The sequence below is a fragment of the Mus musculus genome, chromosome 14 (genome assembly GCF_000001635.26).
Source record: "Mus musculus strain C57BL/6J chromosome 14, GRCm38.p6 C57BL/6J".
Lineage (NCBI taxonomy): Eukaryota > Metazoa > Chordata > Mammalia > Rodentia > Muridae > Mus > Mus musculus.
The window spans coordinates 102,815,126-102,829,944 of record NC_000080.6 but is presented as its reverse complement, the minus strand read 5'-3'; the positions used below and the strand labels follow the sequence as shown (position 1 = coordinate 102,829,944).

General features: G+C 43.7%; 1 long non-coding RNA gene across 2 annotated transcripts in view; it reads left to right on the top strand.

Annotated features, from left to right (window-relative positions):
• Gm34589 overlaps positions 1 to 11,781 on the top strand; it is a 16,595-nt gene extending 4,814 nt beyond the window's left edge. The window contains exons 3-7 of one of the 2 annotated variants that reach the window (XR_383704.1): positions 1,675 to 1,863; positions 3,961 to 4,161; positions 6,554 to 6,927; positions 7,518 to 7,559; positions 10,562 to 11,781. This is a non-coding gene — a long non-coding RNA (predicted gene, 34589). Of the gene's footprint in view, positions 1 to 1,674; positions 1,864 to 3,960; positions 4,162 to 6,553; positions 7,560 to 10,561 lie in introns of those variants that run through there. The other variant, XR_001781422.2, reaches the window with a different exon arrangement.
• The last annotated feature ends 3,038 nt before the right edge of the window (positions 11,782 to 14,819 follow it).

Below are 14,819 nucleotides of genomic sequence, written 5' to 3'. Positions count from 1 at the left end.
GGACATCTAATGAGAAGTGTAGAAATCAGAAACAAGATAGAAAGTGGAGCAGTTTCTTGTTTGATCATCTAAAGTACTTCACCAAGTGCCCCCTTCAGGTCGTTACTCAGCAGACAACGAGAGAGTTAGTGGGAACAGTCTGGACACTTTCAGGTGTGCTATATTCTTCTAAGTACATATGTGAAGTCTAATAGTGGGCCAGGCTCTGTGTTATGTATCAGGGATCTAAGAGTATATGAATTCTAGACACTGTGGAGATAGAGATGTAAGAGGTGCTAGGCTGTGGGGAGAACGGTGCATGGGTGTGATATATCCCTTGGCTAGGGATGCTATACTTCAGATCACAGGAGGGAAGTGGAGTTAACTGATGTGGACTGCGGAGAGGAATGTCGTTAGTGTAGATGGTCAGGATTCAGGAGACAGGGCAGAAGTGTGAAAGGGGCTGAAGGTCAAAGAGCATCTAATCCCTGCCATTCATGCAAACTCCCATCGCTTCCAGTTAGTTGTTTCTGAAACTGTTTGTGTGTGTGTGTGTGTGTGTGTGTGTGTGTGTGTGTGGCCCATTACCATTATCATCCATTACCACTGAGAGCATACAGGTGGAGACCAGAGGTCAATGGTGGGCATCTTCCCATAGTGCTCTCACTTCCGTTTTCAAGACAGGGCCTCTTATCTAACCTGGAACTCAGAGATATGACAATGCTACCTGGCCAGCGAGCTCCGGCGGCCTTCCTGTCTCCTGGCCCCAGTGCTGGTATCACAGGCATGTGATACTTCCATGTCGTCATTTTTGAATGGTCGCCCCATTCTTTTGAATAATTTTGAAGGGTTAATATGCTTTGTAAGATGAAGTGTGTGCCTCTGTGGAGACAGAATGACTTTCTGGGGATAAGCTTTCTCACCTTTGCTAGGATGGAACCAGGAGGAAAGTTCACCACACTCACCTTCCATAGGAAGGTGTCTCGTTGCTACCTCAGCCTCTTTTGGGCAGGCAGGGAACTCATTGTAACATGGCATATGCTTTGTCATATGGGTCTGTTTACAAAAAGAAAATGTGTTATTTCGAAGTAATTATAAACAGATTGTGTCACATAAGGGCAGTGTAGTATCCTGCATTGATGTCTTGCCTACCAGTTTGCCAATTGCCCTGGTAGCGCAATTATATTAACCCAATACCTGTATCAGACTATTATATGCTTGATGCCATGCTGGGAAGTCTTACACGACTTACTTCATTTCCTTCTCATGACAGCCTTCTGTGGTTGGGTTCACTCTTCTCATTTACCGAAACACAAACACTAAGTGTGGTTGCTGAGGTCATGTGACAAGGATACCAAGTCACTCAGCAAGGGTTCAGTGCCTCACTGCAAAACAGAAACCAGGCTTCTTTGTGTTATAAGGAAATTCCTCTTACATTTCAAAGTCAAGATGTGCCAACCATAGTTAATTTTAGTTTGTGCTTTTACCAGGGAATCTAACAAGAATTTAAATGGTGAAAAAACATTTTCCCCCTTTATTCAAAGCCCACTCCATGCACTGGGAAATCCTGAGCAATTGTTAGTTCTTTATCGTGGTTGATGGTAAATAATAATCCTTTCTTGGGAAAGTTCTACAAAAGATGTCAACGGGGTAAGGAGTGGCACATTTCCAAAGATGAGCTTTTTTTTCTTTTAGGTCCTTTTCGGGCCACTTCTTTTTCCTGTTGTGTAACTGGAAACCCTCAGTTGGATGAGGCAAGCCTGAGTCCTCCTGCCACAGACTCTTGGTGGTTGTTGATACACCCTGCTCTTGAGATTTCTCAGAGAATCCACTGGGCAGCTTCAGGTTGTGCCTGGTGGTGAAGGAACCCTTGGTGCTTGCTTGGTAAGTGGTAAGCGTTCTTTGTCAAGGGATGATAGGAAGAAAGCTTATGAAATCAGCTGGCTCCTGCATCTTGACCCCACTCTCTAGGAAGTAGAGTTTCTGCACGAAGCAGAAACCAGCAGTCACTTCCCTGTTTAGGGCAAGGCTCCTCAGGGCTGTCTGAAGCCTTCCATTACTGTTGTGCTAATCTATTGTTCTAAGAATAGAGGAACTAATTTGATTTCTACAGCAAGAATTGGGTCTGCACTAACTCACGTTAGGATTGTATGGTTGCTTGTAATTGTCCTGCTGGCCAATGAACAACTTGCGTGAATTTAATCTCCTGTGCTGACACGGTTGCTCCTATTTCGGTTTTCATTCTGTTGTGTGATGTGCCTCTTCTTTGGCTCCCAGAGCTGATAGAATCTCTTCTGGTGAATGTGGTGGTATTAGCTCTGGGAAAGGGAGTACTCCCTATGGTGGTGACCTTCTTGTTTCCCTTTGTTGTGTTTTGGGCACTCTCTGTCTCTGGACAGAACTCAGGGTTTTCAGAACCCATTTGCCAGAGGCAGCAGGACAGCCAATGCATCCCTACCTGCAGTGCAGCCTGAAGGGTCCTCAACCCTTGGATCTCACTCGGGCATAGCTGGGATCTGGATTTCAGGATGAGGATGAAGCAGAGTTTACTAAGAAAAGAGACAGTGGCCAGTGCAGGGATCAGAAGGAGATGCACTTGAGTGTCTTAAAGATAGTGTGGTCCCCCCCCCATCTCTCTGTGTATGCATCAGAGGTTGAAGTTATTAGACGATATTTTTTGTTCTCTCTCTGCCTTACTTTTTTAAGACAAGGTTTCTTACTGAACACGGAGCTCTCTGATTAAATTAGATTAATTTCCTGGAAAACCCCAAGGATCTTCCCATAGCTGCCTCCCAGGAACTGAGATCATAGGTGCATGTCACCACATGTGGCTTTTAAAAAACCTTCAGCTCTAGTGACAAAACCCAGGTCCTCATATTTGCATGGAAAGCACTCTCCTGAGCTCTGTCCCTCTGATTTCCTGGCTTTGGAAATTACATCATTCAAAGGATGTAATCTGCAACGAGGTTCAAAGATTAAGCTAATTTCTAAAAAAACGAAGCAAAAGCTGTATGAAAACAGGTTTACTTATTTCTCGTGTCAAGAAGAATTTCCTTCTGTGAATGATCGTATAAGCTGGTTATGGGGCTCATTGTTCAGGATTAAGGAGGAGAATAAATGTGTTTGTTAAAAGTCCAAAGGCATAAAGGTTTAAGACTTACATGTTCAGGGCAAGCATGCATGGTGCATTAACACTTTTCCCACTGTTGTCTTTTACTCCAGGTTCAGTGAGACATCCTGCCTCAAAGAAGCAAGGCGGAGAGAGACTGAGTGAAGGGCATACAGGGGCTATGCAGGCTGTCTAGGTAGTTAGTCAGGTACTAGTAGGGCTATAGGCAGGTGAAGTAGGACCTGTCGATCACGATAAACTTTGGGTCTTACATGCAGTGTCTCTGGTAACACACCAATTTTAATGGAGAGAAAAGTGTAGAAATTGCTCTTTCTTCTTTTTTTTTTGGGGGGGGGGTTCGAGACAGGGTTTCTCTGTATAACCCTGGCTCCCTGGCTGTCCTGGAACTTACTCTGTAGACCAGGCTGGCCTAGGACTCAGAAATCTCCCTGCCTCTGCCTCCCAAGTGCTTGGACTAAAGGCATGCACCACCACTGCCCGGAGCAATTGCTCCTTCTTAAGGTTAAAAACATCACATGAACTCCAGGAGGGTGGAGGTACCAGAACTTGGTGGGAGCCCATTGGTGCCCATTGAACCTGGGGTGAAAGACGACAGCAGAAGAAGGGTTAATGCACCCTGCCTGCTTGCCCTGAACATGTAAGTCTTGAACCTTTTTGCTGTTCGATTTTTAACCTTACGAGGTTGTTTCCTTCTCATCACATGGAGCTTCTTTCATGGACTCATTTTCTCCCTACTTTAGTTCCGTTAAATGTGTCTTTTGGGCAACGGTAGGGATATGGATTGTGTTTCTGGCCTTGGGTGGAGATAAGACATTCTAAACTATTCACATGAGAGTATCGTTTCTATGTAGGAGGAGCTTTCTGCTGAAGAACAAAGTCCTGCTATCGTCCTCTCCCTCCAGAGCTCTTCCCAATGTGCCTCCAGTTATCTGGTCCTGAAGAGACCTGCCAGAAAAGCTGTCTAGTTCAGAAACTTCTGAGAGTAGAATAAAGCCTACTTAAACAAGTGTGCCAGGGCCTTCATCTCCTTAGCCGCTGTCCACTGCCATCTGGTGAGTGTTTCCCAACCCAGACCTCTGTCACTGTGTACTCTCACCTTTGAGAATGCCTCCTGTGTTCCCTATGCTGCAGTATGTGTCTTATCTGAAGTCTTTCAGTGCAGAGCATGAGAACAGGGAGCTGTCAGGAGACCGGAGCAAGGTCCTGATTATATGTGTCAAATTGTTCATTGTCAGCTGTCCAAAAGATCGCCTAGGTCAGCAGTAGTGTGGGAGTGAGGGGCCGTCTCCTTCTGTTCTATGTGCGTACGCGACTTTATTTCCCATGTTTTTACATGTCTTCCTCAGTTTTGAGCGGCTTCAAAGCCTGGGACCAATCTTTGTTAACTAGTGTTATTGTTAATAGCAGCAGTAAAACATTTATTTCTGAAAATAATGAGTACATTTATATATTAATTTTAAATTATATTAAAATGTATATACATTTTCAAGTACTTAAAATCTCAAATGATGATGTATGCTTTCTGAGTGATCTCTAAGTAGTTCAGTGTCTTGCTTGAATGTTAAGTGTAAAAAGTGTGAGGCAAGGTTGAATCTGCAATGGTATGGATTATCTAATAGAACTCTCTGTACCGGTTAGTCGTTTTGACACACGTAAGAATCATCAGAGAGGAGGGAGCCTCAATTGAAAAAAAAAAAAAACAAAACACCTCTGTAAGATGGGACTGTAGGCAAGCCTGTAGTGCATTTCTTAATTAGCGATTGATGAGGGAGGGCCCAGACCTTTATGAGTGGTGCCTGATCCTGGACTCTATAAGAAAGCATGTTGCCCTGCTTAGGTTCCTGTCCTGACTTGCTCTGTTGATGAACTGTGATGTGGAAGCATACGATGATACATACTTTCCTCCCCGAGTTGCTTTGGTCATGGTCTTTTAATCACAGGAAGAGAAACCCTAACTAAGACACTCTTATGACAGAAGGCTTCTGTTATGAGCTATGTAGAAGTGTGGGGGATGTGTACCCCATTTTCCATATTCACCTGTGGTTCTGTACTCTAGAGAAAAGAGATTGGCTGGGATCATAGGGCTGAGTCAGGTGCCTCTTGAGCCCGAGGATTTCCCACTGATTGCTGGGACTGGGTATCACTGATGTAGTACACATGTGGAAGACAGAGAAGCAGGTACAGTATCCAAATATGAACTAAAGCTTGGAGGATACTGGGGATCAGAGGATCCAGGCTTCTTGGCATCTGTGATGATGCAATTTTATGATATGACCTTGATATGGTACCTAGCTTTTATTTATTTATTTTAAAATGAGTCTATTGTTGTGAAGATATAATTTAGATGTGATTAACATTTATTAGTAAGCTTCCTCTTACCTTCTTAAATAATTATAGAAAGTCAACATAAAAAGATTAGTTTGGCTGACAAGTTAGGAAATCCAGTCCATGATCCATTGGCACTGTTCCTTTAAAAATGACTTTTTACTTTTCTTTATGTATATGAGTATACTGTCTGCATACATGTTTGTGTACTGGCTGTATGTACAGTGCCCATGGAAGCCAGAAGAGGGTATCACATCCTCTGGGACTGGAGTTACAGATGGTTGTGAGATGCTGTGTGGGTATTGGGAACCAAACCTGGGTCTTCTGGGAAACCGAGTGCCTTTAACCCCTGAGCCATCTTTCTAGCCCCATCCTTGTGGGTCTGGATGCCTGGGATGAGTCAGACCATCATGGTGGGAACATGTGGTAGATTATATATGTCATGTTTTCAGCGTGTGTCTCCAGACTGTCCAATCCGAAGAAAACTACAGAGAGAGTCTCCAATAGAAGAACAACAGTTATTTGAACTAGCAGAGACACCGTCAAGGGCATATGAATTCTATAGCAAATGACAAGACACCAAGGCGCTAGAGAGCTTTCAAAGACAGTAGAAAGGATGACGTCAGATATATGAGACAATAAACGTTGTTCCCAGTAAATAATAGCAAGAGTAGCATCAGTCTGAGGCATAGCTGACAGCTGCTGGGATTATGTCCTTTCAGACATAGCATGGGCAGCAGCCTGTGCTAGTTTGTGACTCTGGTAGTTTTTGTGATCATTACTAACCAGGCAATCATGGAGAAGATGCTTTCTTCTTAGAACCTTCTGGCTTTATTTATGTTTTTGTGTTCTGAGTTAAGGTTCAGACACTAGTGTCAGCAAATACTTTATTTTAAACCTATTCCACAGCTGAAGAGTTTTCTCTACCCTATACCCATTTTCTGTATGTGCAGAATGTGGTCCACCAGACAGGACTGCTAGTCGGTGTTCACCAGGCTCTAGAAATAGACATTTTATAAGTTTCTTATAGAGTGCTGTCCAGGTAGATGGGATGGGCCATGGTGAGGCAGGGATGGACTATTTATTCAACACTGTTATATTCTTAACCCCATTCTACAGAACCAATTGGATGAGAAAGTTGGTCACATACAAGGCAGATTGGACAGTGACTCTCAAGATCTTGTCAGCTTCTCTCTCCTGGTTTTGGAGCTTGGCCTTCATATCTCGGAGCACCTACAGCTCTCTGGTGAAAGGATGGAGGTTGGGCTGCAGAGAAGCAGCCTTTTCCTCTCCACCTCTTTGGACTTAGCTTCCAACTCCTGAAGCACAGAGCTCACACCCAGAGATGTGTGCCTTTTCTAGTCAAGAATTCAAGAATTCTTTGGGTTCTTTCTGTGTGGCTCAGGTCTCCTATGCCTGTTGCTTGGTGCTTTCATGGGTCTCCACCATTCATTCCATCACATGGTCATGACACCCTAGCAACCATTGCAACAGTAAGTAATGACATCACCCTGATCTCTGACTCGTCTTCACAGGGTGCTCTTACCTTGCGTTGTCTGCCTACAAATTTCACTTTTATATGGGCAGCAGTTATAATGGACTGTGGGCCTATTCTCATTCATATGGTTTGTAATTGTGTATGTAATTACCATATTTTCAAGTGAATTCCTATTTGGGGATGCTGGAGACTAGAATTTATGTCCTGGGTTCAGGTACAATTTGGACCATGACTCAAGTTGATAGCTTCCCTGCACTTTCCATGCAGAGGACCTTTTCAGCAGGGTGCCCATGTGGCTTTATGTGGCTCTGTAGCGTCATAGAAACCAGACTGCATAGTTCCTTCTTAGGCTCACCCCATGTACTGTAGCAGAGGAGAAGAAAGTAAGCATGATTAAAAATCTTGCTTAGGAAAAGAAGGGAAACAAACGGTGGTGATTGTTTCACAGTAATTATCCTTTCCTGCTGGGAAGAACTCAGTTATCCTCTTTGGAAATCTTCAATAAGATGATATACCCTGATCATTGTTCTTATGGCTTCTGGCTTTGTCATTTGGCTCTTTCTGCTTTTTCTGTTTGTCTTCAAGTTAATGCTGAGCTGGACACTGAAGAGAGTGCTTCACTGTGGGGTAAGTATTCCTTCCGAGTGATGGCCTTGGTATAGAGCCCTTGCTTTAACCATTGGTCCATCCCTGTTTTTTGTAGACTGGGTTTGGGATGCCTTCAGCTGCACAAAAAGTCTTCAAGTTGTTTTGTCTCTCAGAAGTTCTGTGAGTATGAATGAGAAATATCTTTTATAGAGAAGACAGGGCTTGGGCCAGGAAGAGGAAATAATAGATGTTACCGTGAAAACTTAAAGCTCTCCAGCATGCCCTTGCCTGGCCCTGAGCTTAGGATGCTGCCAGTATAGATAACACCTGACAGTTAGAAGGTTGGTCTCCAGGGTGCTGATGTGAGGGGCAGTGAAGTCTCTGGGGAGAGGGGATGAGTGGAGATTGATGCAAGAGCCTTCGTCAGTGTTCTTTCTGGTTATTTCTCTTCTACACTTGCCCTTTCACACATTTAAGCCTTCTCTCCCTGGTGTTTAACTCCTTAATCTCATTTTCTCTGCCCAACCATATCCCTATTCTATCCATCTTAGTGACAACTTTAATGGTGGTTTATTTGGGAAAATGTCACTTCAGTTTTCGGCTAGTAGGCTTATGAAGTATGCATGCAGGACAGGGCACCACCCTAAGCCCCGCCAAGGCCATTGCTTTGCTACTTCTGTTAAATGCCTCTTTGATTTGGGGTACACATGTTGACTTTTGCTTTTTAAACCCTGCCTGGTTTCAGATCGTGAGTTCTGTCAACTTGTGAGACCACAAACAGAGAGCTAGGCTGCCCTTCACCAAGTGATGTATCCTTCCATCTCTGCTACTATTTATTATCTCTAACCTTGAATCATGGGCTAAAGGGGGAAGGATGAGGAATCAAACATTCCTATTTTCTCTGCGTTGCCGCTTCAGTCAGCAGGTCATCTGCCATTTAAGATCATAGTGTTTCCCTTTGACAGACTGTGCCACTGAAGAATAAATGCCACCAGCCCTTCAGTCTGTAGTGCCTAACTCTTCTGTGCATACTGCTTGATCACGTCTCCTGTGCCTTTGCAACGTGTTAAAAATTGTCTTGTAGCTCCCCAGTTTCAGGAGCTAGTTTTGGTGAGGTACACTTTTACATCTGTCTGCGTGTGACAGAAGGCATTTTAAAAGAACATACATCTAGACACACTTGCATTGACGTAGTTTATGTAAGAGGTTAACACCAGAGACTGTAGGTCCCAGATGTTAGAAGAGTTCAGGGATCCTTACATTCAAGGCCCCACAGCTTTTAAAACTAGTTTCTCTTATAGAGTGAAAGGTTCTCATACCTGAGACTTGAAATCTGTAACACTTCTGGCAAATAGTAGGTGGCATTATAAGTCATGGTTCATTTTAATATAAGGCCAAAGACTATGGAGGTTCAGATCAGAAGTATTCTCTCTATAAATATGAGAGATTCATATATATATATATATATATATGGATGCCTTTGGACACTTGAGATTGGAACCATACATATCTGTTAATCCAAACTGTGGTTCTTTGATACCCAAGTATCTGGGACGACTGCCAATATAGAGGAAGTTGCTCTTTCTCTATTCGCCATTTCTATTCAGATATAACATGAAGATCCCCACCCAGCCTACTGGCAATAGCAGGGGAGTTCTAAACATTTAGACAGTTTCAATAGTATCGTGTCTATCTCAGGTCCCTGGCCTGCCTCGGGTTGATTGTCGGAATGCAGTCTTTTCCATGAAAGTCTAGCATCATTGTGAAGAACTAAGTGGGAATGAGCCATCTTGCTAGATGTTCATAATGTGTCCTGGGGCATTCTCACATTTTCATCAAGGAATAGACAAACTCCCAAGAGGACCTATTCCTTGTCAGCCAAAATCTTCCATGAGGAGAGGAACTCTCATCTGTGTGTGAGTAAATATTGAGTATTGCAAAGCAACGCAATCATCTCGTCCCCCCCCAGAAACCTCAGTACGATAGGCCTTGAGTAAACATCCTTCCCAGGGCAATCTTTCTCTCCTTGCTGTGTTGGATTTGCAGCCAGCAGCACTTTCCTCCATCTTTATGCCTTTTGGTGAGCGGCTGCCTATGCCATTTATGACCTAAGAGAGTAAAACATTTCTACATGCTGCAGCAATCAATCACCTGGAGCTCTCCAGGGTTTCTCTTGACACATTTGTGGCTTCTTGAATGTTTTCTTATGTTATATAGGTTAAGTTTGAGACAAAAATTGTATTTAATATTTGCCCACCCCAAGTGAAATTACACTGGAGTTTTTCCTACTTTAGGTTGAGATAGAGAACAAGAGAAAAATCTATATATCCAAATATATTAGGTTCATATGAATGCAGAAAAGTAGGTGCCTGAAGTGTCCAGAGGCACTGGAAACCCTGAAGTTAGTGTTTCAGGTGGTAACCTAAAATTTAAAATCAGAAAGTTTCGTTGGAAGAAATGAATATTTGTGAAGGAAGAAGGTGATAGTTTCCAGAACAGCTCACACTCCCTGGCTGAATTACAGCTGTACAGAGCAGAGCCCACACAAGCAGTTTAAGATAAAGGCAGTGAATTTTAGTGTTAGATTTTTTTTTATGGTTGAGACCAAGCATTTCCCTATCTTTGTGGGCTTTTCTCATCAGTTTCTGCTATTTTTCAGTTGCCACTTTTTATTTTTTAAAGATGTTTTTATTAATCTTTATAAATTTGTGTGTGTGTGTGTGTGTGTATGCACGCGTGTGTGCACATGAGTTCAGGAAAGCAGGTGCCTGCAGTAGCCAGAGGTATTGGAAACTCTGGAGTTAGAGTTTCAGGTGGTTCTGGAAAATGAACTGATCCCCTGGAAAAGTAGAATGTCCTCTTGCACTCTGAGCCCCCAGTGCCCTTACACTTAAAACAAAACAAAACAAAACAAAACAAAACAAAACAAAAGAGAATGCTAGATCAGTATGTGTACAAACTGTAAGGTCTTTTCTCCCTATGTGTTTTTCTTTTCTGAAATCTTTCATTTTCATCTTTTGTCTCCTGCTCCTGGTGTTTAGGAGAGACCATGAAACCTAGCATGCTGACTTGATGGAATGTGATTTAGGGAACATTATTCAAACTCTCCAAGCTTCAGTTATTCCTTATATTTTAAATGTGCATATAAAATATACAATGGAAAAAGGAAAGCATCTCAAATAAGTGGTGCTGGTCTGACTGGCTGTCTGTAAGTAGAAGAATGAAGATAGAACTATATTTGTCACTTTGTACAAAGCTCAAGTCCAAGTGGGTCAAGGACCTCAACATAAAACCAGATACCCTGAATCTAATAGAAGAGAAGGTGGGAAAGAGCCTTGAACTCATTGGCACAGGGGGAAATTTCCTAAACAGAACTCCAATGGCTCACACTCTAAGATCAAGAATTGATAAATGGGACCTCACGAAACTGTAAAACTACTGTAAAGCAAAGAACATAGTAAGACAAATTGGCAACCTACTGATTGGGAGAAAAATTTCACTAACCCCATATCCGATAAAGGGCTAATATACAAAATGTTTAAAGAACTCAAAAAGTTAGTCACCAAAAAAACCAAACAATCCAGTCAAAAAATGGGGTATAGAACTAAACAGATATTTCACAACTGAGGAATCTCGAATGGCTGAGAAGCACCTAAAGAAATGTTAAAATTCCTTAATGATCAGAGAAATGCAAATCAAAATGACCTCAAGATTCCACCTCACCCCAGTCAGAATGGCTAAGATCAAAGCCTCAGGTGACAACACATGTTGCAGAGGATGTGGAGAAAGAGGAACACTCCTCCACTGCTGGTGGGATTGCAAACTGGTACAACCACTCTGGAAATCAATCTGGAGGTTCCTCAGAAAATTGGAAATAGAGCTACATGAATACCCAGCTATACCACTCTTGGGAATATATCCAAAAGATGTCCCACCATGCCACAGGGCACCTGTTCCACTATGTTCACAGCAGCCTTATTTTTAATAGGCAGAAGATGGAAAGAACCCAGATGTCCCACAACAGAATATTGGATACAGAAAATGTGGTTCATTTACACAATGGAATACCACTCAGCTATTAAGACCGAGAACATCCTGAGTTTTGCAGGCAAATGCATGGAACTAGAAAATATTATCCTGAGTGAGGTAACTCAGACCCCAAAGGACATGGATGTACTCATTAATAAGTGGATATTAGCCAAAAAAGAAAAAAGAAAAAAAAAAAAGAAAAAATTCATACAGAATACACAAGATACAGTCCACAGAATTCAAAAGGCTCAACAATCTGAATGCCCAAGTGAGGATGCCTCAGTCCCACTTGGGAAAGAGAAAAAAGCAAAAACAAGTAGGGAGGGACGGAGGGAGGGAGGGAGGGAAGGAGGAAGGGAGGGAAGAAGGGACTTGGGAGGGAAGGAGGTACTTGGGAGGGAAGGAGGGACTTGGGGGGGAATGTGGACAGGGTGGGGGGACAGTGGGGGATAGAGGGGAACCTGATCTGGTATTGGGTGAGGGAAAAGGATTGAAGCCCTGAGGGCTAGCAGAAAGAATATAAACAGGTAACCTCAGAAAACAAGAGGTTGGGGGGGGGACCCCCAGAATGCACGAGTGACCTGGGAGTTGAGAAACTCCCAGGACTCATAGGGAGAGACCTTTGATGAAATGCCTGACAGTTGGGAGAGGCAACTTACCTCCAGCCCGAAGACAGGGCATCAAGTGAGGGATGGGGTTGCCATCCCACCGTCACACCTCTGACCCATAAATCTTTCTGTCTAAAAGAATTACAGGGATGGAAATGGAGAGTTACCTTAGGAAAAGAAGGTCCAGTGACAGGCCCAAAGTGGGATCCAGTTCAAGGGGAGGTCCCAATGCCTAACACTGTTACTGAGACTATGGAATGCTCACAAAAAGGGATCTATCATGACTGCCCTTTGGAAGATCCAACAAGCAGCTGAAAGAGTCAGATGCAGATATTTGCACCCAACCAATGTACAGAAGCAGCTGACCCCCGTTGTTGAATTAGGGAAGGCTGAAAGAAGCTGAGGAGAAGGGCGACCCTGTAGGAGGACCAGCAGTCTCAATTAATCTGGACCCCCGAGATCTCTCAGACACTTGATCACCAAACAGGCAGCATACACCAGCTGATATGAGCCCTCCAACACACATGCAGTAGAGGACTTCTGGGTATTTGTTCATTCAGAGATGATGCACCTAACCCTCAAGAGACTGGAGGCCCCAGGGAGTTTAGAGGTTAGGTGGGGTGGGGGCATCCTTGTGGAGACAGGGTGGGGTGGGGAGGAGGTGTGGGATATGGAGCAGTCAGAGGGCAGATGGGGAGGGGCGGGAAATGGAATATGGAGTGTAAAAAATGAATTACAAATAAAATTAAATAAGAAATAGAAGCAGGAATTTCACATTTCACAGCAGAAAATTCCATTTGAACATAGACTGTATGGTGTCTCCTTGGCATTATGCATCCTTAAAGGAGAGAAGAATTCACAGATTGTTCCAAATTTTAGTGAAATATGTAACGTCTTTTTCTTATGTGTAGTTTTTTCTTTTTTTTGTGAAAATTTAGTTCTCCAATGAAATTGAAAGCAGCTAAGTATCTCTAAATAAAATGCTAACAGATAAATGCTCACAAAAATCCTCCAAACAGAGAAGCTGAAGCTCAGTCCATGCTTAGTCCACATTCTCACCTCCATGTGTTTGCAGTTCTTTCTAACCATTCATTGCTAGACTGAGCAGGGGTGGGCACACAGTTCTGTTACTTAGCTTCTACTGTAAACCATAGTAAGTGATGGATCTTGGTTAGAATTACCAAGTCTTTGAAAAATAAATTCCTTTAAAGAAGGAGGTGGAGGAGGAGGAGGAGGAGGAGGAGGAGGAGGAGGAGGGGGAGGGGGAGGAGGAGGAGGAGGAGGAGGAGAGAAGGAGAAGAAGAAGAAGAAGAAGAAGAAGAAGAAGAAGAAGAAGAAGAAGAAGAAGAGGAGGAAGAATGTTAGGAGCAGGTGTGGCGGCAGTCCTAAAGGCGCCAGGGACTGCAGCTAAGTCATATGACTTGCACCTGACTTCCTCATATAAGACACAAACATCTTGAGTGCTGCGCAGGTGTACCAGGATACAGGTGAATCCAATTTGGTGGAGATATGCCCCTGCTGCCCTGATTAGCTGAAGCTGCGTGCCTGGTGAGGTGGCGTGGCCTGCAGTGTGTGGATGGGAACTGAGAGTATAAAAGAGTGAGAGACCCAGGGTTCGAGGGAGATATAAACAGGCGAGATATAAACAAGGGAGATGTAAACAAGGGGGAGATATAAACAAGAAGAAACAGGACTGAATAAATGTGTGCAGAAGGATCCTGTAGCAGCGTCGTTCTTCCTGGCCTGTTGAGCGCGCGCAAGAAGTGGTGCCGAAACCCGGGAAAAAGAAACATCTTCAGGCATGAGCGAAGACCCCCTGCTACAGGGAGGATTCAGAACTGCATCACTGGGAAGGAGCGGTTAATAAAGGTTCCCGTGAAACAGACTGTTGAGAAGGATCCGGCGTGGATTCAGAACTCTTCAGCTGGGGAACGGTACTGATGAAGAGAAAGAAGAAAGATGAAGACTGAATAAACTGCTGTTAGAAGGACTGGTGGTCGTGTCATGTCGTTCTTGCTGGTCGAGAGCGGACGCGACAATTGGTGGCCCGTACGGGGAACCGACTCCCCCACCGAGTTCAGAACTTTCAGCAGTCAGTGGTTGCCGGCAGGGTAAGTTCACGGTGAGTGAAACTTGCGACCCCAGGAGTTTAGGAAGGACCTCGGATAAAATAGAGGTGAGCATAAAGTTGCCAGGAAGTAGGCACAAAGTAACCCAGGAGTTTGGGAAGGACCTCGGATAAAATAGAGGCAATCATAAAGTTGCCAGGAAGCAGGCACAAGGTAACGAAAGGTTCCCGGCTTTGGGACAAGTTAAGGTTCCCGGCTTTGGGACAAGTTAAGGTTCCCGGTTTGGGACAAGTTAAGGTTCCCAGTTTGGGGACAAGTTAAGGAACTATGATAACCTCAGTGTAGTGATCAATAGATCCTCGCTGTGTAGTTATGCTTTTTTCTCCCGTTGACCCTTTGTGGGTAGGTCTGATAGTTTTGTTCTTGTTTGTTCTGATATATGGACTCTGTTACTGTTTGAAACTGTGTGTAGAGGCAGTCAAGACAGGTCAGAAAATCCTTACAGAGCAATAAGAAAGTATGTCGGAAGAGGAGAAGGGCTTAAAAAGAAAAAGGAAAAAGAAAGGAGACACGGTGTTATCAGGTGGACAGAA